Source organism: Theropithecus gelada, chromosome 6 (assembly GCF_003255815.1).
Source record: "Theropithecus gelada isolate Dixy chromosome 6, Tgel_1.0, whole genome shotgun sequence".
NCBI classification, from domain to species: domain Eukaryota; kingdom Metazoa; phylum Chordata; class Mammalia; order Primates; family Cercopithecidae; genus Theropithecus; species Theropithecus gelada.
The window spans coordinates 97,128,103-97,152,995 of NC_037673.1; the positions used below are offsets into that span (position 1 = coordinate 97,128,103).

The 24,893-nt window shown below is 34.1% G+C and overlaps 1 pseudogene across 1 annotated transcript; it reads right to left on the reverse strand.

The window, feature by feature from the left end:
- Positions 1–7,130: 7,130 nt before the first annotated feature.
- Positions 7,131–9,998, reverse strand: LOC112626413 (annotated as a pseudogene). The gene has a single exon (XR_003119883.1). The product of XR_003119883.1 is annotated as a cTAGE family member 15-like (transcript).
- Positions 9,999–24,893: the final 14,895 nt, after the last annotated feature.

Below are 24,893 nucleotides of genomic sequence, written 5' to 3' on the forward strand. Positions count from 1 at the left end.
TTTTTTTTTTATTGTCAAATTGGCCTTCTCCTCTTCCCTCTCTTACTGTTTCACTCTGCATTTGCAGATTTTTAAATCAAAAACAGGAAAGTAAATCAATTTGAGACTCTGATTTGATGTTTGTGCTATTAGTCAATTTCCTATATTGCATATGTGTAGGTAAATTTGCTATTTTACACTGTATTCAATTGTCTATGGATAAGGATTTTTTATTGAACTATGGGTGAAAACTAAATACAGCTTCTCAGAGTTTACAAATTTTATTAAGCCAAATAAATTGACTCCAAAAGCCTAGGAAAGACTAAACACTTTACAAATTATTTATAAAAACATTTCTCCACAGTTTTTTGAAAATACTTCCTTTGTTTGTCCCTGATTATCACACATAAAATAATGCATAATAATATTACAGGTCTAGTTTTAATATTGCTTTTGAAGAACTGTGAAAAGAGTTCCAAGTCTGATAATGATAATTAAGGATGAAATTGAGATTGTTTTTTCCAGGGCCACAAACCTCACTCGTTGGAATCTCAATTTTACCTGGCCAAGTCTACTTAAGCTACTACAAGTAAATGTCATCTACCAGCCTGATACATATTTTCTGAAAAGTTTTTAATTAAGCTCATCTGTTATGCTTCAAATCAAAAGAATTGCTATCAAAGATCTATGAGTCCTGAAATGAGTTTCTCTTGAGTAGTTCTTGAGTAGTTTGTAGGCTTGAATGCAGCACAAAAATATAGGGTTACTCTCTGCTCCATAACAAAGAACACTTAGGTCCTCCCAGATCGTAGACCAAATATCTAACCTTTCCTAAAGTCATTTATTTCATTTCAACCTCCACTAAATCATAATTTGAGTTAAAGCTATGTCTGCTCTTATCTGCTTACCAAAACTTTCTGACAATTCTAAGCCTTACAAGTTTCTCTCTATTCTTAATTATTTACATTTATATTGCACATATTCTTATGTCACACAATCTGGCAATTTATAGATACCATTGTTTTCTGGATTGCTTCTTAGTATCTTGAAAATACTGCTTCTTTTGGGAACAGGAGCCATAACTTTGGTTTGTATGGTACCCTTAGAACTCTAGCATAGTGCTAGTATCTAAGAAAAAAACTTAATGTAAGGTCTGACTGTTTGATGATAGAATAGTGATTAAAGAAATAGTGACTCAATTTTTGGATCATGGTCCAAACACTACTTAAAACATTCAATTTGAGTCATTAAATTACATATATTATCTTCTGACTATCATGTGAACCTTGCATTAAATTTCTACTTTTGTGAATAGTGCAGAAGAGACTGTGGGAAAATGAGTTTGTGGTTAGTTGTTGTGAGAAATGTTTATTATTTTCATAAAATAAAATGCACTTTTCCAATGAACACAGACTGTTGAAAAGCAACTTCCAAAAAAACGTTTTCATGAAACTGTTTTGTCCCCCAAGAGAAGCAATGTTCAGCTAGAAACTCTTCTGCCATACTTGGTCCCTATAGCTGCACTTCACCTAAATACATTTACTTTCCTCCTTCATTTGGATAAAGCTGAACTCATAGTCTGAAGAAAACTGCATAATTTAATTCTATAATTCTCTTTCAGCTTATATATTGGTATTTCACATTACAAATATGAAAATGTTTTCAAGATATTTTTAAAAAGTATTCTTGATAGTTGTAAGAAACACACTGCCCACTTTCACTTATATGACTGCTCTCCAAACTATTGTAGATGAACTCAGTTCTATAGTAAATTTAGGAAAACTCAAGAGGCTAAATTGACTAATTTACTTGTATTTATATACTGATTTGGGGAGTCTGTGTATTATACATTTTAATTAAGCTTTAATTTTAACTGGTCCATTTATAATACTTGGATTAAATATTTTTCTGCATGTTTTTATTTAATGGATATTTTTCTAACCAAGTTTCATGAGGGTATGGTCTATACTTGTTTTTCTACATATGTATCCTCAGTGCTTAAAAGTTACTTGCAAATAAAGGTGCTATTATATTTGTTAAAAAACAATGAACAGATAATAAAAAAGATATAATACATTTTCTACAGCTTGTACTTCACAAATTAGAATCTCTTAGAAAATGTTTAGTATTAGTCATGATAGACTAACAAATATTAGACATAGCCTCCTGCTGTGACTAACTACAACAGCTAGACAAAATATTGTTAACATTTCCTTGCAGGTATTAGCACAAAACACAGGGAAGCATTCTTTCCCTTTTGCTGTTTCCTTAAGGACATTTCCAAAACCATAATTCACAGAAATAGACCCCAATCAGAGATTAGCATGTGGAAAAAAATGTGTGTGCATGGGTTACAGAAGTTTTTGGGATTTGGAGGTAGAATGCTGAGAATAAAGATATAGAGAAGGAACATCGACAATCTGAATGAAAGTTCACTTTGAATCCTGGACCAATTTCTAAACCGTTAAAACTCAAAGTGTATCTCTGGAAGTCCTATCAGAGAACAGTGAATAGAGGCTAAAAGCAGAAAAATGTCTCAGAGTTTTGGGGAGACATTGAAGTTCCAACCCAATCAAAGTAGAGAAATCTCTGTGAACAATACTGGCTTTAAGATGAGACTCCAGAAAGACCATGCCCTAAGCACAAGGTTAACACCTTGAGATAAAGTCTGTACCCTCCAATAAGAACAAAACTCATATGGAACCACCCTAATGAAACCTAACACCAAGCCTATGACAGAAGCAGAATAAAGTACTAATAATCAGAAATGATCCAGATTTGGAGTAAATCAACAAGGGCCTTAAGATAACTATGAAAGTAAATGGTATATTAAAAATGGAAGAATGCAAAGGAGAGCATAACCCACTTAACCATCCACACTTCCCCCCACACACACAATCAAAAATTTAGAAATGTAATATGCAACATGTAAAATTAAGACCTCAGTGGATGAATTTAACTGCAGCTTACACAGAGTAGGAAGTAGGATTTGTAATTTCTAAGACAGGTTAATAGAAAATATTCAATCAAATTTCTGCAAAAAAGCAGAAAAAGAGTAAAAGGGATGGATTTGAGGAAAGATAGGCAACATAGTTAAAATGTCTAATATATATGTATAAAACCCAAATATGTAAAGAAATTATGAAAAGCATGTAGATTAAAATAATATGTGCAAGGACATTCATAGCAGCTTTACTCAAAATATCCCTAAACTGTGAAATATTTAAGTTTATCTGCATACAATGGATACACGAAATATGGAAAATTCACAACATGGTATCAAGCTGTAACAAAGAATAGACCACTGATACTCAAAACAATATTGATTAATCTCAAAAACATTATCTTCAACAAAAGTAGTTAGACTAAAAAACTTGATATTTTATGACTTCGTTTACATAAAGTTCAAAATCAGTATAAACTAATCTCTGTTTATGGAAGTTAGAATAATAGTTACCACTGAGGAGTACTGACCGGGAAAGGGGACTAGGAAAATATCTGAGGGGATGCAAACATTTAGATTTTTATTTGAAGTGTGTGATTTAACTTAAGTGTATTATACTTTTGTTTTTAAAATGCATATTATTAAAAAGTCTCTGTGGGTAAAGAAGTAAATTCAATATCATTTAGCATATTCACAGTTTAATGGGTATTTGTTTTCCAGCAATATTCCATTTTCTAAGGTCATTTTGCAGGAATAATTTGTAGAGGAGCTTCATCTTTACCCAGGAAGGAGAATCTTGGCATTGCAGCTCCAAGCTTCAAAAGTGACTAAATGAAAAGCACAATCACTGAATGATGTCCTCTAAAGGTCTAATATCTAGTGGGGGGAGGAAAAATAGAAGAAACTGCAAAAATATGTGAGAAAATCACTCAGTGTCATAGGTAGTAAGAGAAGCAAGTAGGGTGGTATGAGAGAAAGAGTGAACTACTTAAGACAGGGTTGTTAATGAATGGCTCTCTGAGAGTTTAAAATATGAGACTGGAAAAAAAAATTTAAAAAGAAGTTATATGCTGAATTGCATAATGCTTTGTGAAAGGAACATGAGGACTGCACCTTATGTAATATACTTACTCCACTGACTTACCATGAAATCAACCTTCTTAATACTAAAGGGCTTAAATTGTCCCTATGTCCTCATCTATTACTCCCTTCCTCATTTACTCACTTATTCGGTCTTTCATTAGAAATTTGGGTATGGAATGTCTACCACAAGCATCAGGTGGAGTCAATGAAGCTCCAGTTCTAACTCAGTTGATTCCGAAACAGGGAATACGTCAGTCACTTTTGACTGCTATAAAAGAATATCACAGACTGGGGGGCTTAAACAAGAAACATTTATTTCTCACAGTTCTGGAGGCTGGAAGTGTATGATATCAGGGTGCAGGCATAGCCAAATTCTGGTAAGGGCCCTCTTCCTGGTTAAGTTCTCCTCTTCTCATAAAGGCATTAATTAATTCTGCCAGGAGGGCTTCACCCTCGTGGCCTAATCTAACACTAATTACATACCAAAAGTCCCACCTCCAAATGCCAACACACAGAGGATTTGGTTTTTGACATATGAATTTGGGGGGGGACATGCACATTTAGTTCACAGCAGAGGGTTTTCACACACACTAAGGAAAAGTGAGTTATATGTTTTTTTACATAATAATGCTATAACAAGATTTCCAAACACTTCTTATTCATTTTGGTTTATGAGACGCCTAAACTTGTAAGGTATTTCTCTACAGAATTCGACTTTGTTTTTATTTTATCGGTACAACTCTCAGGCTCATAACCTTATTTAAAATATTGGCTATATGATCACTGTCTCTCCCATGTTCTCATTCTATTTTCCAAACAAACACTTAGAATATTTTTACCTGAAGAAATACACCTCACATTTAATGGAAATTGCCAAAGGTCGATGTCAGAACTTAGGTTTGACAAGCATTTTTTTTCTTTTCCCTGATCCAAATACTGCCTATTCTTCAGAACTTTACATTTTCAAATATGAAGTACATTTTAAGAAACAGTGATGATAATTTTTTTATTATGACCTAAAATCATATTTTAAGCTATTCCTATAGCATTGGAAAAATTATATTATATTCTATTTGAGTGACACCAGAGATTACTCCATCCAACACACACACATTTGAAAACAGGAAAAAATTTTAAAAAATGTTTCCAGAAACACAGCAAATTAATGACACACTACATGAAAGAGCTGTATCTCTAATTCATCATATAGAGTTCTACATATCCAATCACGTTTACCAAGAACAGCCCCAATTCCGCACACAAGCAAATGTTTCCTGATATTGCTAGTTCATTTTGTTTTTTTACTTGTCCTATATTATGTCTTAACCCAGATTATAGATTCTGTCATGACAAATAGCATGGCTTAAACTTCCTTTTTAATCCTCCTTAGAAGCAACATGCATAGGACATTACACGTAGAGATGATGAAGGTAGTCAGTGCATATCTTATTTATTTTTCCATTGGCACAATGTGTAACCATGTGCATAAAACAGTTAATTCGTGTATTTAGAAAGGACAGAGAGGGGAAAAATTACCTAGGGAAAAAACAACCACAACAAGCCAAGCAGGTCACCATGGTAACACGAGATTCCCAATTGTCATTCTCCTAGTTTCTGACATTTCTCGTGTTCAGGATACACGGCACCATCTAGTGGTTGCATTCAAATTCCAAACGTTCCACTTCTTTCCAAGTTGAAGTGAGTTCTGAACAAACAAGTCACAACAACTCTATCTATCTATCTATCTATCTATCTATCTATCTATCTATCTATACACACACATATGTATGTGTTTATATATACATATTTAGGGTACACCGTTGCAGTTATGAAAACAGTCAGAGTTTGCTTTTCAAAATGTGTAGTTCAAAGATTACAAATCTTTGTAACTTCTTTAGTGAAATATCGCTTGTTTCTTGATTTAAAAAACATATTCTGCGTATCTTTGCTGAGGTGAGAAGGCAGATTACTCTAATATCTATATTTCTAAGATCACTAACTCAAACGATTTTTAACATAAAAATGAGGTATTTTTACAAAATGAAAAAATACTAAGAAATTGGACTCAGAAAGAAGAGTCCCAGAAACCTAGTCCTAAATTTATAATTGATATGTTTAGTTAAAATACGAGTTTAAATATTTTCATATATTTAATAAATAAATTTGGCGGTAGTTATTAGAGAGAGAGTGAATTAATATGCTATGAAATCTAATTTAAAAACTTGACTTGCTTAGCACTTTTTAAAGCTGTAATTAATTTAGTTCGACAATCTATTTCAGTCTAGTTCAACAGAGAACTACATAAAAAATAGTAATAGTAATTTCATTCTAGAAAGACCTAAACTACAATAAATATGCTATATCTATTAGTCAGTCAGCCATAGTAATCCTGATGTCTTTCATAATATTATTAAAAAATTAGAAATTGTAAAATGCTGCTTTCAGACCACGCTAAGAATTTTATTTAAAAATCATACAATTTAACAGTGATAAAACCTAGGGAGGGTACTAATGTTATATTGTATTCTGCATATATTCGAGTACAATATTGCATTATTAATATGTATGTTACATGTATCTATATCTATATGTATATTCTATGTGTGTGTGTGTGTGTGTGTGTATGTGGAAACGTAAGTCCTAGAAAAATTAGACAATTTTTACAAGGTAACATATAATACATTCATTCAGGAATAAATTATTATTGAGAAATTATTGTGTGCCAGTATTTTTACAGAAGTGAGGATATAGTAGTGGTCAAGATACAAACAGGTATTTGTAATGATGAAGCTTACTTAACAATTTCAGTGGGGATAAAAAAAAAAAAAAGGAAATATACTGTAGGCTTTGAAATACACCAACACAGAAATAACAAATGGTGATAAGATCTGTACAAAGAATTAAAATATGCTAATTGAAATTTTAACATATCATTAAGCATAGCATTAAAATATGAAACTCTTTTTTTTTGTATTTAAATCATCTTTATTTACAAACTACTATACTAAGAACTATAATTCCTTAAACTTCAATTTGAGAAAAGTGTAATCACTTAAGTAACAGCCGTTACTTAAACTGAAAATGAGATCAGTCTAAATTACTTTTGAAGAGAGCAAAAATATTGTCAGGTTTCTTGCTGTGGTTCTGGTTGTTCAGTAGCAGGCTCCTTGGAAGGTGGAATCAACCCTGAAGGGAACTCGCTCCTACCTTCAGAATGTGGGGTTGGGGTAAAATCCAGGTCTTGGGTGAAGGGAAGGAGGAAAACCCCTCGTTGGATAGATGTTTCTCATTGCAAATGGAGCACATGGTGGACCTGGGAAATCCCTTCGTGGACAGTAATAACCTCGAGAAGCTCCAAACATGGTTCCTGGAGGAGGTGGGGGGAAAGGAGGTCCTCTTCTCATGAACGGGCCCCTTGTATTCACTGGAAACAGTGGACCTCTGATTGGAGCCAGAGGTGGAGGAACGAAGCCAGTACCAGTTCCTTCATTTTCAGCAGGGAGAGATGAATCAGGCACATTTAAATTACCAGGATGATCTTTGGCATCATTTCTACTGGATTCCATTTCTGAAGGCATTGACCCATCCATTTTATCCAAAGAAGGCATATTAACACTTCTGAGTTCTCCTGGCCCAGACAGTCCATCAGAATTAGAATAAAATCTGTCTTCCCTTTGTGGAGGAAGAGCTGAATCAGGATATGATTGTCCTGGTGGAGGAAATATCATCCTATGGTCCTGTTCCCATGGAGATAACAGGGACCCAGTGTCAGGAGGAGCCCTGCAAGGATCGGTTAACATATCGCAGCCTGGTTCTCGTCTTTCATTGGTAATCTGATGGTCCAGAGGATTACCTGGGCCTCTTGGGTCTCTTCCTCCTCCCCCCGGAAGCACAGGTGAGGGTCTCAGTGGACCCTCCAACACAGTTTGAGGAGATAGAAAAGCTCTCGTTTCAGATGAAGGCTGACCCAATGGTGAGGGACCATATGGGAAATGCTCTTTGCCAAATGCTGTATTTGAAACATCAGGTGCACAAGGATCTTTTTCTAAAAGTTCAAATTTAAACTCTGTTTCAGTTAATTTTTGTCTGTTGTGAGCATTTTCTTTCCTTAAATCATTGAGGTTTCTTTCAGCACTCTGAGCTGCCAACCAATTATCATGTCCTTTTTTCTCATAGGAAATAACCTGCCTTTGATAAAAATTAATAGTTCTCTCCAATTCTTCTTCAAGATCTTTGGCTAGCTTTCCATAGGTCTCAAGCCCTTCAGTGGTATGGCTGATCTTTTTTTCCACTTTAGAAAGTTTCTCTTCTTCCTGTATCCGGGAATTTTCCTCTACTGTCAATTTCCTGTGGAGTTTCATTTCATTTTCCTGATAGAATTCAGTCATTATTTTAAGTTTCTGTTGAAGCTTCTGATTCTCACTTTCAAAATACATGTTTTCTGACTGCAAAGATGCTTGTTGAATCTGAAGATTTTTAATATGCTCTGTAAGCTCTTCCTTTGTTTTGTCAACTTCAGATAACTGAATAATAATGTGATTTCTTTCTCCTTCGGAGGTTTTTAAAGAAACATTTAACTTAGCAGCATGAATCAGTTTCTTCAAAGCTCCTTTTGGAGGATCATCTAAGTAAGCACCATTTTCCAATTCACCGTTCACTTCTAATTCCAAGTTATCATCATCCATTATGTCCTCTCCAAGCACAGCAGCTCGATCTTTCATCTTTAGCAAGCATCCAGTCAGAGTCTTTATGTGATTTTCTTTATCATTTAGAACTTGTTCTGCATGTACTTTGGAGTCTTCAAATGTTATTTTCTGTTTATTAAGTTCACTCACTTGTTCTTTCCATACTTCAGCTTCTTGCAAAAGCTGCTTCTGGCTTTCCAGAAGTTGAGAATTTTCATTCAAAGCATCTTGTATTGCTATCTCGCGTTGTTCTTCACTCATGTTAAATATCTTGCAGATGATTTTGGCTTCAACTATTTGTGATTTGAGGGATTTTGACTCATCTTCTAGAGACTGTATCCTTTTTGAAATATCTGCCATCAATTCATCTTGTTGAGAATGTTTAGATTTCTCTCCTTTGAACTCTTTTTCTAGACAGAGGATTTCATCCTCAAGTTCAGAATTGGACCTGTTCAGCTTTTCACAGGTTGCCTCCGAACTTCGTGCTTCTGCTGCCGCCTTCTCAAAGCTGGCATCCTCTAAAGACGACTCTACTTCATAGCCTTCGTACTCTTTTTGAATAAGGCTAAATTTTTCAAGTAGTTTACATTTTTCTTCAATTAGTCCAGAAAGCGTTGCAGCAAGTTGTTTTTCTCTTCCCACATAAAGCCGACTCCTAACGGATCTAAAAGCTCTCCACAAAAAAAGGAGAAGAGCAAAAAATCCAACAACGGCTGCACATACCACCAGTTCCCATGGAAAACCATAAGGATTCGAATATGGTCTCCTACTTTCAGGCAGTGCTGCCAGAAGGCTGCCTAGCTCCTCCAGGACCAGCCCCAAATAGGGCTGAGGCGAAGCGCCAGGCTCCTCCATAGCGCCGAGGCTGCTCTGGGGTCACCACAGTAACACTGGCCACAACAAGCGGTGGAGAACACGCAGCCTTGGGTCTGGAATCCGAATCCGCACGCGGCAACCAAGCGGAGCCGACCACTGCGGAGCCGGCTGCGGGGGGATCTGGGGAATGCAGGCACCCCACAGGCCTCACAGGCCCATGTTGCTGTCCCCTCATCTCCCCTGCCCCCTTGTTACAATTTACATTCTGAGGCAGCACAGGTCCCAGCCTGACCCACCTTAGTTCTGGCAGTTTTCACATCACATATTTTGCAGCACTGTTGTTTGGTGAGTACACTTTTAAAATTGCTGTCTTCTTCATGGATTAAACCTTTGATCTTTATATAATCTCTCTGTTTCTGGTAATTTTCTTTGCTTTATCTGATATACATACAGGCACTCTTGCTTTCCTTGCATTAATGTTTGTGTAATATACCTTTTTTTTTAAATTTTTGTTTTCTGTTATTTTATTTTTTATTTTATTATTATTATTATTATTACTATATTTTAAGTTCTAGGGTACATGTGCATAACGTGCAGGTTTGTTACATAAGTATACTTGTGCCATGTTGGTGTGCTGCAACCATCAACTCGTCAGTACCCATCAACTCGTCATTTATATCAGGTATAACTCCCAATGCAATCCCTCCCCCCTCCCCCCTCCCCATGATAGGCCCCGGTGTGTGATGTTCCCCTTCCCGAGTCCAAGTGATCTCATTGTTCAGTTCCCACCTATGAGTGAGAATATGCAGTGTTTGGTTTTCTGTTCTTGCCATAGTTTGCTGAGAATGATGGTTTGCAGCTGCATCCATGTCCCTACAAAGGACACAAACTCATCCTTTTTTATGGTTGCATAGTATTCCATGGTGTATATGTACCACATTTTCTTAATCCAGTCTGTCACTGATGGACATTTGGGTTGATTCCAAGTCTTTGCTATTGTGAATGGTGCCGCAATAAACATATGTGTGCATTTATCTTTTAGCAGCATGATTTATAATCCTTTGAGTATATACCCAGTAATGGGATGGCTGGGTCAAATGGTACTTCTCCTTCTAGATCCTTGAGGAATCGCCATACTGTTTTCCATAATGGTTGAACTAGTTTACAATCCCACCAACAGTGTAAAAGTGTTCCTATTTCTCCACATCCTCTCCAGCACCTGTTGTTTCCTGACATTTTAATGATTGCCATTCTAACTGGTGTGAGATGGTATCTCTTTGTGGTTTTGATTTGCATTTCTCTGATGGCCAGTGATGACGAGCATTTTTTCATGTGTCTGTTGGCTGTATGCATGTCTTCTTTTGAGAAATGTCTGTTCATATCCTTTGCCCACTTTTTGATGGGGTTGTGCATTTTTTTCTTGTAAATTTGTTTGAGTTCTTTGTAGGTTCTGGATATTAGCCCTTTGTCAGATGAGTAGATTGCAAAAATTTTCTCCCATTCTGTAGGTTGCCTGTTCACTCTGATGGTAATTTCTTTTGCTGTGCAGAAGCTCTTTAGTTTAATTAGATCCCATTTGTCAATTTTGGCTTTTGTTGTAATTGCTTTTGGTGTTTCACACATGTATTGCCTAGGTTTTCTTCTAGAGTTTTTATGGTTTGACATCTAACATTTAAGTCTTTAGTCCATCTTGAATTAATTTTTGTATAAGGTGTAAGGAAGGGATCCAGTTTCAGCTTTCTACTTATGGTTAGCTAGTCAGTTTTCCCAGCACCATTTATGAAATAGGGAATCCTTTCCCCATTTCTTGTTTTTGTCAGGGTTGTCAAAGATCAGATGGTTGTAGATGTGCGGTATTATTCTGAGGGCTTTGATCTGTTCCATTGATCTATATCTCTGTTTTGGTACCAGTACTATGCTGTTTTGGTTACTGTAGCCTTGTAGTATAGTTTGAAGTCAGGTATTGTGATGCCTCCAGCTTTGTTCTTTTGGCTTAGGATATTTTTGGCAATGCAGGCTCTTTTTTGGTTCCATATGACCTTTAAAGTAGTTTTTTCCAATTCTGTGAAGAAAGTCATTGGTAGCTTGATGAGGATGGCATTCAATCTATAAATTACCTTGCACAAGACAGGGATACCCTCTCTCACCACTCCTATTCAACATAGTGTTGGAAGTTCTGGCCAGGGCAATCAGGCAAGAGAAAGAAATAAAAGGTATTCAATTAGGAAAAGAAGAAGTCAAATTGTCTGTGTTTGCAGACGACATGATTGTATATTTAGAAAACCCCATCATCTCAGCCCAAAATCTCCTTAAGCTGATAAGCAACTTCAGCAAAGTCTGAGGATACAAAATCAATGTGCAAAAATCACAACCATAACACACAGAGAGCCAAATCATGAGCGAACAACCATTCACAATTGCTTCAAAGAGAATAAAATACCTAGGAATCCAACTTACAAGGGATGTGAAGGATCTCTTCAAGGAGAACTACAAACCACTGATCAATGAAATAAAAGAGGACACAAAGAAATGGAAGAACATTCCATGCTCATGGATAGGAAGAATCAACATTGTGAAAATGGCCATACTGCCCAACGTAATTTATAGATTCAAAGCTTTTGCCTTTTCACAGTGGCCATCCAGGTTCAATTCCTGGCTTAAGGAATGATTTCTTTCTGGTTTGATATCTGTGTGACCTTTACAATTTATTGATAGTCTTCCCCTCTACGAACTCTCTTGAATTTTCCTTTCTCTGAGCACCTGGGAGGTTACCTTTGGTAAAGTTCAAAAGCCAGAAATGCTGTTTGGCATGGTTAAAGTCAGGTAATAAGAGATTTAAAAGGATTTTTAAAAGAGAACTATGGTTAAAAGTCAGCTTAATTAAAAGTGGATATCCTTGATATACAAATATTTAAAAGGCCTTTATGTTTTTTCCCTTCTTGAATTTTGTTAGGAAAAAATAATTTTTTCTTCTCAGTCCACTTAACTATTTTTATCAATTTTTCTCTTGCCAGTCTTCATGCACACATGAGAGGACCTAAGATAACTTCTGATAGACTAGGACTCCTTGGGAAAAACAGAGGAGGCACCAGAGAACCTGTCTACAAACAAACAAACAAACAAACAAAAACCACTCTGTTCTCCTCATGAAACCCCAGGAATTAAAAGCAGATAGATCCCTTTAAAAATCTAAGGCTTTTTTCTGTTTTGCATTGTGTTATCTGATGGTTTTGTGAAGTAATCAAAATTCACATTAAGGGAGCTTTGATGTGTAATAACTAGGTTGGAAATGTACTTTTAGTGATGGCTGATGGCAATTATGGGGAAATACTTAACTGTTTGCATGTTTGGATTAGAGAAGCATGCTCTTGCCCCATGCACATTATAGAAATGTCCCCACTCCACACCAAGGGAGAAGACTCCCATGGGAATGGGCTGATTCCCTCTTTTTGAGATCCAGGATCTATTACAAAAATGGGACCTTTGATTTTTAGAGATCTGTTTTGCCTTCCAGCTGTGCCTGCTTGTTAGGCCCTAGTAACTGAATGTTTTCCTAGTTATTTCTTCTCTGGACTGCACCCTAAGGTCAGTAATCCAATTAAGAAACTTAGAAACTGGTAAATGAAATATCTTACAACTACTGGATCTTCTTCTGTCTGTCTGTATATTTATATGTGTATTGTGTGTGTGAGCTCTAATTAACTGGCTTAAAGAAAAATAAGTGCTTAAATCAAATATATTGAAAGATAAATTAAAACTGTAATGTTCTATAGCTCACATAACTTTAGTAATCTTTGGAAAATTAAAATAGTTTTAAAGATTATTAGCAAAATAAAAACATTTGGTCTAAATTATGCAGGTCAGATATTAGGTTTGCTAAATGCTTTAAGGTCATAAACTGCTTCTTTGACTTTTAAAAATTGTTCAATTTATTCTGGAGCATTAGATTCTAAAGAAAGCTGGGGACATGTGGAATTAGCCATGTGCCCTAGCTATGCAAAGAAGGTTATAAATAAAAGAGATGTTATGTAAGAGAGGATCTTCTATGGCAAATTCATGTCCTAAAGTAAAATAACTGGTTGTTTAAAAAGAGGGATGTTTAGGACAAGTCAGAAAGTCCAAGCATGTCATGTCTATGGAAGTCATAAGAGAATTCATGAAAGGAAATGTATGCACTGAAAGTAAAAGTTGCTCAGAGTTACCATTGTAACATGTAATTGAGACTACTGAAAACATAATTTTACATGCAAGGTGTGTGGGGAAAGTGTGTGTCTATAAATTTATTCTGACCCTGAGACATCCCTGGAGTCTCTCTGAATCTGCTGTGACTCTGGGGACTGTCCAATTAGCAAATAATTAATTGTTTAAATAAACTTTTTAAAATTTAATTTGGCTCAAGTTTTTCTTTTGACATATCCTTGCTAACATTTTTCCCCTTTTGGTAATGGTCATTCTAACCTGTGTTAAGTGATATCTCACAGTGGTTTCCATATGCATTTCCATGACGATTAGTGATGCTGAGCATTTTTTTTTTTCATATATTTGTTTGTCATTTGAATGTCTTCTCTTGAGAAATGTCTATTCAGGAAAGTGGAGGGGGGGCAGCTTATTGGTAGCAAGTGTCCTAAAGGAACATTCTGGAGGTGATGGAAATGTTCTCTATCTTGACTATGGTGGCGTTTACATGCCTTTATATATTTGTCAAAAGTAATTAAATTGATAACATAATTTAAGTAAATTATACCTCAATGAAGCAGGTTTAAAAAAAAGAAAACATGCCATGCTTTAATGAGTAACTAGGGGACTGAAGGGGAAGACATCTCTGAGAAAACAATATTTAAGTTAACTATATACTAAAATGTTTGTGCATAAATACAGCAAGGTAGTGCAAATGCTAAACCTATTTTTATCTCCACATCAAAAATAATAGTAGTACTTCTCCAGCCTCATTTAAACTCTTTAGAAAGAACACATGCAGCAAAGATCACGAGAAAGCAAATCCCCAGAGAAAAGAGTAAAAAGTAGAAATGAGTGAGTCACCTTGCAGGAAGAAAGGGAAGGCCAGCATCTCTGGTGTGGGCCAAGGGAGAAGGTGCATCAGATGAAATCAGGAGAGCAGACACAGTTCAGATCACCAAAGCTTCATAATTCAGAACAAAATCTTCAATTTTTATTTTAATTGTGAAGGTGGAGAGGGGTTATAAACTTGACTGAGTTATATAATTTGTGTTTCAAAAAAATCATTGCATTAGTGACAGCAGATTGTGTGAAAGCAAAGGTATAAACATGGAGAGCCATGGGGAGACAATCGTAGTAGACCAAGAAAGATGTGATAAAAGTGTTGGATAAAAGTAGTAGTGGTGGTTAATTGTTTAGGAGGTAAATTAATAGGACTTAATGATAGATTGCATGTGGAAAGCAAGATAAATTAAAGATGCTGCCAAACTTTTTGTGCTGAGTGACTGGGTAGACACATTTGCTAATTGCTGAGCTGAGAACACAAGGAGTGGGAAAGGGCTTTAAGGGAAAGGGGTAGAGTTAAGACCTTAGACCTGAGCACTTACCCTCTGATGCAGGAAATCATGCCACTCTAGGTCAGAAGAAAATTCTCTTTATGGATAGCATTTTGTTTTGTTTTTTCTGTAACTTAGATATGTCCTTGCTCTCAATTTATATTGCCCTGTCCCCCTTTCCTCTTATTGCCACTTATATACAGAAATAACCAGTGACAGAAATTATTCAAAATACATAATTTATTTTACAATTTAACACTTTTATCTCAATAAAAGGAAGGCAAAATAATTACAAGGAAAAGGACAAAATGAATATCTAGAAACCCCCACAGGATAAACCTGAATGCCTATTTTAAAGATTCTTAACCTGAAAACGTCCAAAAGACATTTTAAAAATATATGGTAAAACTAAAGAGAAAGAAAAGAGTTAATTCATCTCTTCTTGATAAACCCTTGTTAATACTGTACATTTAACTAATATATATTACAATGTAATATATACCCTGTATATATGTAACCGCTACATATTACAATGTGTGTCCTTAAATTCAACAAAGATAATGCAAATCCTAGAGAAAAAAATAAATTCTATTGCCACCCCCAGAGAAAGAATCATGTCATTCCTCCTGTACATATATGGTGCATAATATGTACTCAATTTGTGTTGATCTTAACTATATCGTTTATTAACATCATTACTGTCATTATCAGCATCATCAAAACAAATATTTACTGAGTACTTAAAGATTTAAGTCACTGATTTTAAACTCTGTAAAAGTTTCATTAGATTATGCAGATAGACTTGAATACATTTCAAGAGAAGAAGGTACTATTCTAGCTTCAAACTTACTGCTTCACTCTCCCTGTGGCCACAAGAACTCACTTTAGTATTTAGAAATCATTGCTCTAGAACAGGATGACATTATTTTTTTTTTTTTCTGGAAAAGTCCAGGGGTAAGATTTTAAACTTTGTAAGCTATATAATTTCTGTGGCAACTACTCAAATGCATTGTAGCACAAAAGTCGCCATGGGAAATTCATAAAAAATATAACTGAGCTGTTTTACGAACTATTTGCAAACCACCAATCTACCCTTTATCTTTATGAGATACATTTTTAAGCTCCTTAATATGAGTGAAAACATGAAATATTTGTCTTTCTAGGCTTGACTTATTTCATTTGGCAAAATGACCTCCAGTTCTATCTTTGTTGCTGCAAATGACAGGATTTTGTTCGTTTTTATAGCTGAATAATATTTGATTGCGTATGCATACCAATTTTCTTAATCCATTCATGCATTGATGGGCACTAAGGTTGATTCCATAATCTGGCTATTGTGAATAGTGTTTTAATAAACATGGGAATGCAGATATCCCTTTGATATATTTATTTCATTTCTTTTTTTATATACTAAGTAGTGAATTTGCTGGATAACATGATAGTTCTACTTTTATTATTTTGAGGAACCACTGTACTGTTTTCCATAGTGGCTGTTCTAATTGACATACCTACCTACAGTGTTCAAGCGTTTCCCTTTCTCCACATTCTCACCAGCATTCGTTATTCCTTGTATTTTTTTTTTTTTTTCATAATGACCATTTAAACTGGAGTGAGGTGATATCTCATTGTAGTTTTGATTTTCATTTCTCTGATGATAGTAATTTTGAGCATTCTTTCACATAACTGTTGGCCATTTATATATCTTCTTTGGTGAAATGTCTTCAGATCTGTAGCCCATTTTTAAATTAAATTATCTGTTCATTTTTCACTATTGATCTGCCTTAGCTCCTTATATACTATGGTTATTAATCCTTTATCAGACAGATAGTTTGGAAAAAATTCTCCCAGTCTGTGGGTTGTCTTTTTACATTGTTGATTGTTTCCTTTGCTGTGCAGAAGTTTTTTTTAACTTGATGCGATTTCATTTGCCTATTTTTGCTTTATTGCCTGTGCTTTTGAGGTCTATTCAAAAACTATTTGCCAAGACTAATGTCGTAAAACATTTTCCCAATGTTATGTTGTAGTATTTTCATAATTCCAGGACTTAGATTTAAGTCTTCAACACAAAATCAGATTGGCTGGCTGAACTTAGTCTGTAGGTTGTAGTTTGCCAATCCCTGCTCTAAGACAAGAATTTCATTTTTATCTAAATCTTGGCCAACCTGGCTTCTTCAATCTTGAAGTTGATGTAATGTAGAGTGACTAGAAAATTGCATGAAAATATTGGCCTTTCAGCAACACTCAGTAATCTTGTAGATTCTCACTCTCATTTAATATAGCAAGAGCAATAAAGAACATTCAGCAATAAAATGTCTAATTAAATTAAAATGTTTTAATAATCCTTCACATGTGATCAGTTTATCTCATTCTTGAAAATTCAGTATTGAAGACAAAACAAAAAAACATAAGTATGAGTGTATGAATATATGAGAGATACATCAGCAGGTGGGAAATGGCTTAAGATTACTTTTGTTTACATTTATGACTGGGGTTTGAGTACTTTGGAACAAATATAAATATATACGTGTGTGTGTGTGTGTGTGTGTATATATCACAGCTTATTGTATATAATATAGATGTTTTTTCTTTCTTGACCACAAGGACCGGGGACTAAAGCTTGGTTATAGGTATAGGACAGAGACATCCACAAAAGGAGGAAAAGGGCTGATAGACATTAAAACAGTGTTTCTCAACCTTGGCACTATTGACATTTGGGGTCAGATAATTCTTTGTTGTGCATGTTTATGTGGTGCATTATAGAATATTTGGCAGCATTTCTCACCTCTGTCCATTAAATGCCAGTAGCACTATCCACTTCTGACAACAAATTACATCCACACATATTGCCAGTTTTCGTCTAGGATACAATACTGCTGCTGATAGAGAATCAGTGGGCTAAACGAATTAAAAAAAGACCTAACCCTTGACACTTTTCCTCCACCTCAAGCAGAAATTATACTTAGACTTTCTTGTTCTTTGCAATCATAATATACTTTCCCTTGGCATAAAAGATAAACAAAATGTATGTACAAATGATACATTTGGTTTTGTTTATTTGTGTTTTAAAGATGTGGTCTCACTATGTTGTCCAGGCTGGCCTTGAATTCCAGGGCTTAAGTGAGCCTCCCACTTCAGCCTCACAAGTAGCTGCAACTACAGACATATACCACTTCCCTGGCTAATTTTTCTTAATTATTTTATTTTAACATTTGTGGAAAATATTTTAAAAAGAAAATTCTAAGAGTAAATATGTTAAATTATTACCAAAATGATTTCATTTGCTTTTGATTGTTTCTTTGGACCATTCACATCACACCATTTATTAAAAATCAAAGGTGGATGTGTCTATTGTGCATTTACTTTCTGACTACTTTGGACACCTGCTTTATCAAACTGGAAGAGTGTATTTGGTACTTCAATTTTTAATTTTTTGAGGAAACTCCAAAATAAAGTATGTAATTGGATTATTTGTAACTCAAAGAATAAATGCTCAAGGGGATGGATACTCCACTCTCCATGATGTGCTTATTTCACACTGCATGCCTATAGCAAAACATCTCATGTACCCTGTAAATATATACACCTACTATGTACACACAAACATCTTTAAATAAAATTTTAGAAAAGATTGTATTTGGTAAAATTCCATTTTCAAAACAAAACACAATGGGGAAATTATACTTGAAACCACCAAAATGTTTAAAAGAGCTCTGTTTAGGTAATTGCTGTGAAGATCTGTCACAAATTTATATTTATATTGCTTAAATCACTGTTAGACCTGAATACAAATCTTACAGATATTTAATCAAATATTTTTAAAAAGACACTTGCTTCTCATAAAAAAGATGCATCCAGTGTATTGTGTGAGAATATAATGTTTTTTAACAGGAAAGGAGGTCTCATTCTATGTAATCTGGAGTAAAGTATCATATAAAACCTTTTGTTGCATACAACACTAACATTACTATAGATTTTCAAAGTTCTGAACATTTTAATGAATTTTGAACTATTAAGTTCCTCATATATCTCTATAAAAATTCTATGCAATTACTTATATTTATGAAATATTTAAAATTAAGGACAAATGAAAGAGTATGAAATAAAGGTTGATAATTAAAGATTTCACTAATTTAAATATTGGCCCTAAACTCAATTAAAATGTTATTCAGAATTCAATAGTGAGTCAGATTTTCTGGGAAATGTTTGAGCAATAGACAGCTCTCTGATACATGGGTGCACATGGCCATCATCCACGCCAGAAAGATTTAATATTCCCAATTTGCTTTTCACTATCAGAATTCATCTTTACTCAAGAAATTTAAAACACTTTATGATATAATACCTAGCATATACCACAAACATACAAGCTGTGCTGAACAAGGTAGAAGCTGCACTTACTATATACAACATCCAATATAACACAAATCATGTATTGTTCTTTTGAGCAAGGTATTTTAGTGTATGCAAACATAACTGAAATATACTCTACCTTAAGCCACATAACTGAAATACACTCTACCTTAAGCCACTTGCTAGGCATAATGGTCAAAATCAAGATACAGTCACACACAGTTTTATTACACTGAAGTATATATTATATCCATATTATATATTAGAGACACATAATACCATGAAAGGCACAAAGGGGAGAAAAAGTGTTATCAAGGAGACATAGATGTTTCACCCTACAGGTGTCTTTATATAGGATATCAAAAATCCTGACATTAAAGGCTGAAAAGACGCATGAACACATGTTGTTAAAAATACAAAAATAGAGACAAATTAATTGTCCATTAGAAAAACAGTTAAAGAAGTTACCATACAGCTATTAAAACATTGATGAATATGTGAACTAACTAACATGAGAAGATTGGCACCTGACAGACTGTTAAGGAGGAAGACTACAGATAGCATAACAGCATTGGAACCAATCCTGTTTTTGTAATTGCATGTTGTACATGAGAATGTGTGCACAGAAAAAGGGATACAACTCTATATACCAAAATTAGATTTTAAAAAATGTTATTTGAAATCTGTGTTCAAACAATTGGAACAGGACAAAAGGAGTAGAAAGTTGACTGTGGATAAATCCAGTCTGAGAAATTGTTATTTTTTTCTATGTTCTCTAATCTCTCCCCTCCAAAAACTTGTTCCTTTCCCTCAGCTGGTTTTTACATATTCCCCTTTCCTCAAAAAGAGGGGGCTTCATATTTCTCTTTACAGAATATCTCATCTCTCTCTCCTCTTTTTGAAAACCTTGCTTCTGAGAAATTACCCAATAAATAAACAGGGCGGAAATGTTAAAAACAAAAACAACTCTGACATGTTTAAACAAGAGGCAGAAATATGCACTTGAATCAAAACAACCAAATGGGTTTACTATAGTTAGAGTGTAGCTGTGTGAGTGGGTGCAATTTTAGCAGGCCAAAAAACTGGAATAGCTAATGACTATTTAAAACCAAATGGTTGAAAGCTTCAGACATCATGCTAATGAGCATGAGATCTCTCTGCAGGAAATGAAAAGCAGAACAGGTCTCTGCACAGTGCATATCAAATGCCACAATAGGTGTTCACTCTTACCAATCCACTTTTAGGAATAGATAAGGAAATACTAGCAGAAAGATTTAATGAAATTGATAATCTTAGGTATACTGTTTATAGTGATGAGAAATGATAAATAATTTATTAGCTTACCATTAGGAAAAACTTCAATAAATTGTAGTCCATCCAGCATAGTAATATTATGTTACTAGTATAAAAACATATTTTAAGTTAAATAAACATAATTTTCAAATGGAGAGATTGTGGTTGCTCTTAACTAGGTAACAACAAAAAATGGGGAGAGACTGTTTTGGAAGAGTAATTAATGCAATGAAACATATTTACAAGACATTGAAATCTAGATTAAACAAAATATACACAATGATTTCTATTTTGTAAATTATATGCATTAATGTGACTATTAAATATTGTATTGCATATTATATATAATATATATGCACAATAGAATAGTAATGGTAATTCTCTCCAGTATATAGGATTATGAGTAAGCATTAACTTAATTTTTAGATTTGTCTACATTTCCTGTATCTTATAAAATGAATATATAATACTTTTGTAAGAAAAAAACCTATTGAAATTATTTGTTAAAGAGAGTTTCTCAAAAGTTGAATGAAATAATTGATATGAATTATTAAGAAGATGTCTAGGGTAACAACAGGAAATCGAGGTCTCAAAGATGATGTTAAAATTTGAAGTATAAGATGTAGGCATGTTGGTGATGTCATTATCTGGGACTGACAAAAAATGAGAACATTTTGAAGAAAATAATTATTTTGGTTTGGTTAATTAATTGGGTTCCAGGTAGAAATTTTATATGGAAATGTCAGTAATGAACTAAAGATGCTGCTTCAGAGCTTAATACAGAATGAGTTTTGCTGGAAAATGCTTAAGTAATAGACAGCTTGCAGATGCATGGGTGTACAGACTGAGTTATGCCAAAGCTTGTTTTAGTAAACTCGATCTGTTACTCTCATTTAAAAATCTTTATTACTTTTGTGGAAAGCACTGAAATGTGATCATCCTAAATACAATTGTTGGAAATTTGATTTTAAAAATCCAAAATAATATTTGAAAATCTCTGCTGCTTTAAGTATTATAATCAGTAAACTCAAGTGAAAGTGATGTCTTCTAATCTCAGAGATTTCATAATCAAAATGTACTACATTTTTAGCACAAAAGTGAACCAATTCACTACGCCTAGGGAAAAATGTAAGTCTTATATATCACAGGTATCTTAGTACTTCTTTATTGATTAAATACTGTGACACGCTCCTATCTTTTTACAATTAAATATTGTTAAAATAGCAATTAATTTTAAGACAAAATATTTTAACTCTTGTATACTTTAAAAGTTTACGTTTTAAAATATCAATATTTATTATAGTATTGGCATTATATATCTTGAATAGTACAAACAGCATTCTAATTCAAAGCAGAACAATCAATAATAATCCTATTTACTTTATAAAACAGATCTAAGGAAGAGAAAAGAATAGGATGAGAAACAAGAGTACTAGAGTCTGTAAAAATTCAATTTATATATTAACTAAAATACCACTGCCCATCATCTGTTGTATAAATTATGGCCTACAGTTATCAAGGGAACAGTTATTGTCTTGACACTTCTTAATTGACTGTTTTTGATAATCAATAACTATTCTGCATGCTAAGTTGTATTGGCACATCAAAGGAAATATGTTGTGAGTTTTAAGGAAGATATTGTGCTTTTGTTCTGCATCAAATTCTGCAGATTGCTCCTCTTGTTTGTCCAATGTCATTGATGAAATTATCACCAGCTGTCTTGGTACTCAGAAATAGAAATTTCAACAATTTTGACTCCTCTCACCATCCATGTTGACTGCTAAGAAACATTACTTTTGTTCTGTCTTTCTCAACTCAGAATTTATTTTTTCTTTCTGTTTCCTGTGCTAATTTCTTCTCAAAATTTTAACTTCTAAGTATTGAATTATCAGAGAATCTGTTCTTGGATAGACTTTGTCTTCATTAACTGCTTTGGTTATACCTGGTTTATTGGTTTTAAACGTAATTGATTTGCTGCTGCTTATAAAATTATGTGTTTATTTTATTCTGTACATTGAAAAGCCACTCATGAACCTGCTAGCTTACTTGGCATCTCCATTGGGTGTTGCATAGGCAATTCACATGTGGCATATTTTCAATGAAATATTTTATGCCACACTCCTCATCCCCCAAATTCTCATTATATGCTGATGTTGTTGCTCATCTCAATAATTGGCAACTCCCTTCCATGAGACGTTCCAAGCAAAATCATTGAAGGCATTTTTCCCTTGTCTCCACATCTAACTCCTCAGTAACATTTTAAAAAATAATAGTGTTAAATCTCAATATTACTATGGAATGTCAATGGCCTAAATGCTCCATTTAAAAAATAGAGAACGGCAGAACTGATTTTAAAAAACATCAAGTAACTATCTGCTGTCTGTAAAAGACTCAACTAACACATAAGGATTCATATAACACCAGGTTAAGGGGTAAAAAACTATATTCCATGTAAATATAAATCAAAGCAAACAGGAGTCACTGTTCTTCGATCAGACAAAACAGACCTTAAAGCTTTAAAGGAAAAAAGACAGAGAAGGCATTACATAATGATAAAAGGACCAGTCCAACAAGAAGATATTACAATTGGAAACTCATATGCCCCTAACACTGGAAATCCCAGGTTTATAAAAACAATTGCTTGTAGACTTAAGAGATGAAATCGCAACATAATAATAGTGGGGGGACTTCAATAATCCACTGACAGCACTGGACAGATCATCAAGACAGAAAGACAACAAAGAAAAAGAATGGACTAAACTATACCCTATAACAAATGGACTTAACACATATTTATAGATCCTTATCATAAACTGCTGAATATACATTATTCTCATCAGCACGTGGAACATTCTCCAAGACAGACCATATGATAGGCCATGAAACAAGTTTCAACAAATTTAAGAAAATCAACATTGTATCAAGTATATTCTCAGGTCACAGTGGAATAAAACTGGAAATCACTCCAAAAGGAACCCTCAAAAATATATAAATACATGGAAATTAAATAATCTGTTCTTGATTACTTTTGCATTAGTGATGAAATCAAGATGGAAATTTAAAATTATTTAAAATGAACAATAATAGTGACACAAGTTATCAAAACTGCTTAAATATATCAAAAGCAGTGCTAAGAGGAAAGTTCATAACATTAAATGTCTAAATCAAAAAGTTTGAAAAGCACAAATTGACAACCTAATGTCACACCTCAAGGAACTAGAGAAACTGGAACAAACTACCTAAAGTCAGAAGAATAAAAGAAATAACAAAAATCAGAGCAGAACTAAATTAAATAGAAGCAAAGAAAATACAAAAGGTAAATGAAACAGAGAGCTTTTTATTTGAAAAGACAAACAAAATTGATAGGCCATTAGTGAAATTAACCAGGAAAGGAAGAGAGACCATCCAAAAATGTTCGATTATAAATGAAACTGGAAATATTACATCCAATACCACAAAAATACACAAGGTCATTCAAGGGTACTATGAACACCATTACATGTACCAAGTATAAAATCTAGAGGAAATGGATAAATTCCTGGAAATATACTACCCTCCTAGATTAAATCAGGAAGAAACAGAAACCCTGACCAGACCAATAACAAGCAGTGAGATTAAATCAGTAATTAAAACAAAATGCCAACAAACAAAGTCCAGGACCAGATGGATTCAGAAGAATTCGTGCCAATCCTACTGACACTATTCCAAAAAACACAGAGCGGGAATTCTCCCTAAATCATTTTATGAAGTTAGTATCACCCTAATACCAAAAGCGGGAAAGGGTATAATGAAAAAAAAGAAAAGACCAGTATCCCTGATGAGCACAAATGCACAAATCCCCAACAAAATACTAGCTAACTGAATCCAACAATGGAGCAAAAAAATAATATATTGTGATACATTACATAAACAAAATTAAAACAAAACCTATATGATCATCTCACTAGACACAGAAAAAGCATTTGATAAAATACAACATGCTTTTATGATAAAAACCCTCAACAAAACAGGCATAGAAGGGACTTACCTCAAAGTAAAAACAACAAACAAAAAAACACAAATACAAGTCCACATCCAACATCATATTGAATGGAGGACAGTTAAAAGAATGCCCTCTGAGAACTGGAATAAGAGAATGCCCATTGTGTTCACCACTTCTATTCAACATAGTACTGGAAGTCCTAGCCAGAGCAATCAGGCAAGAGAAATAAATAAATGACATCCAAATTG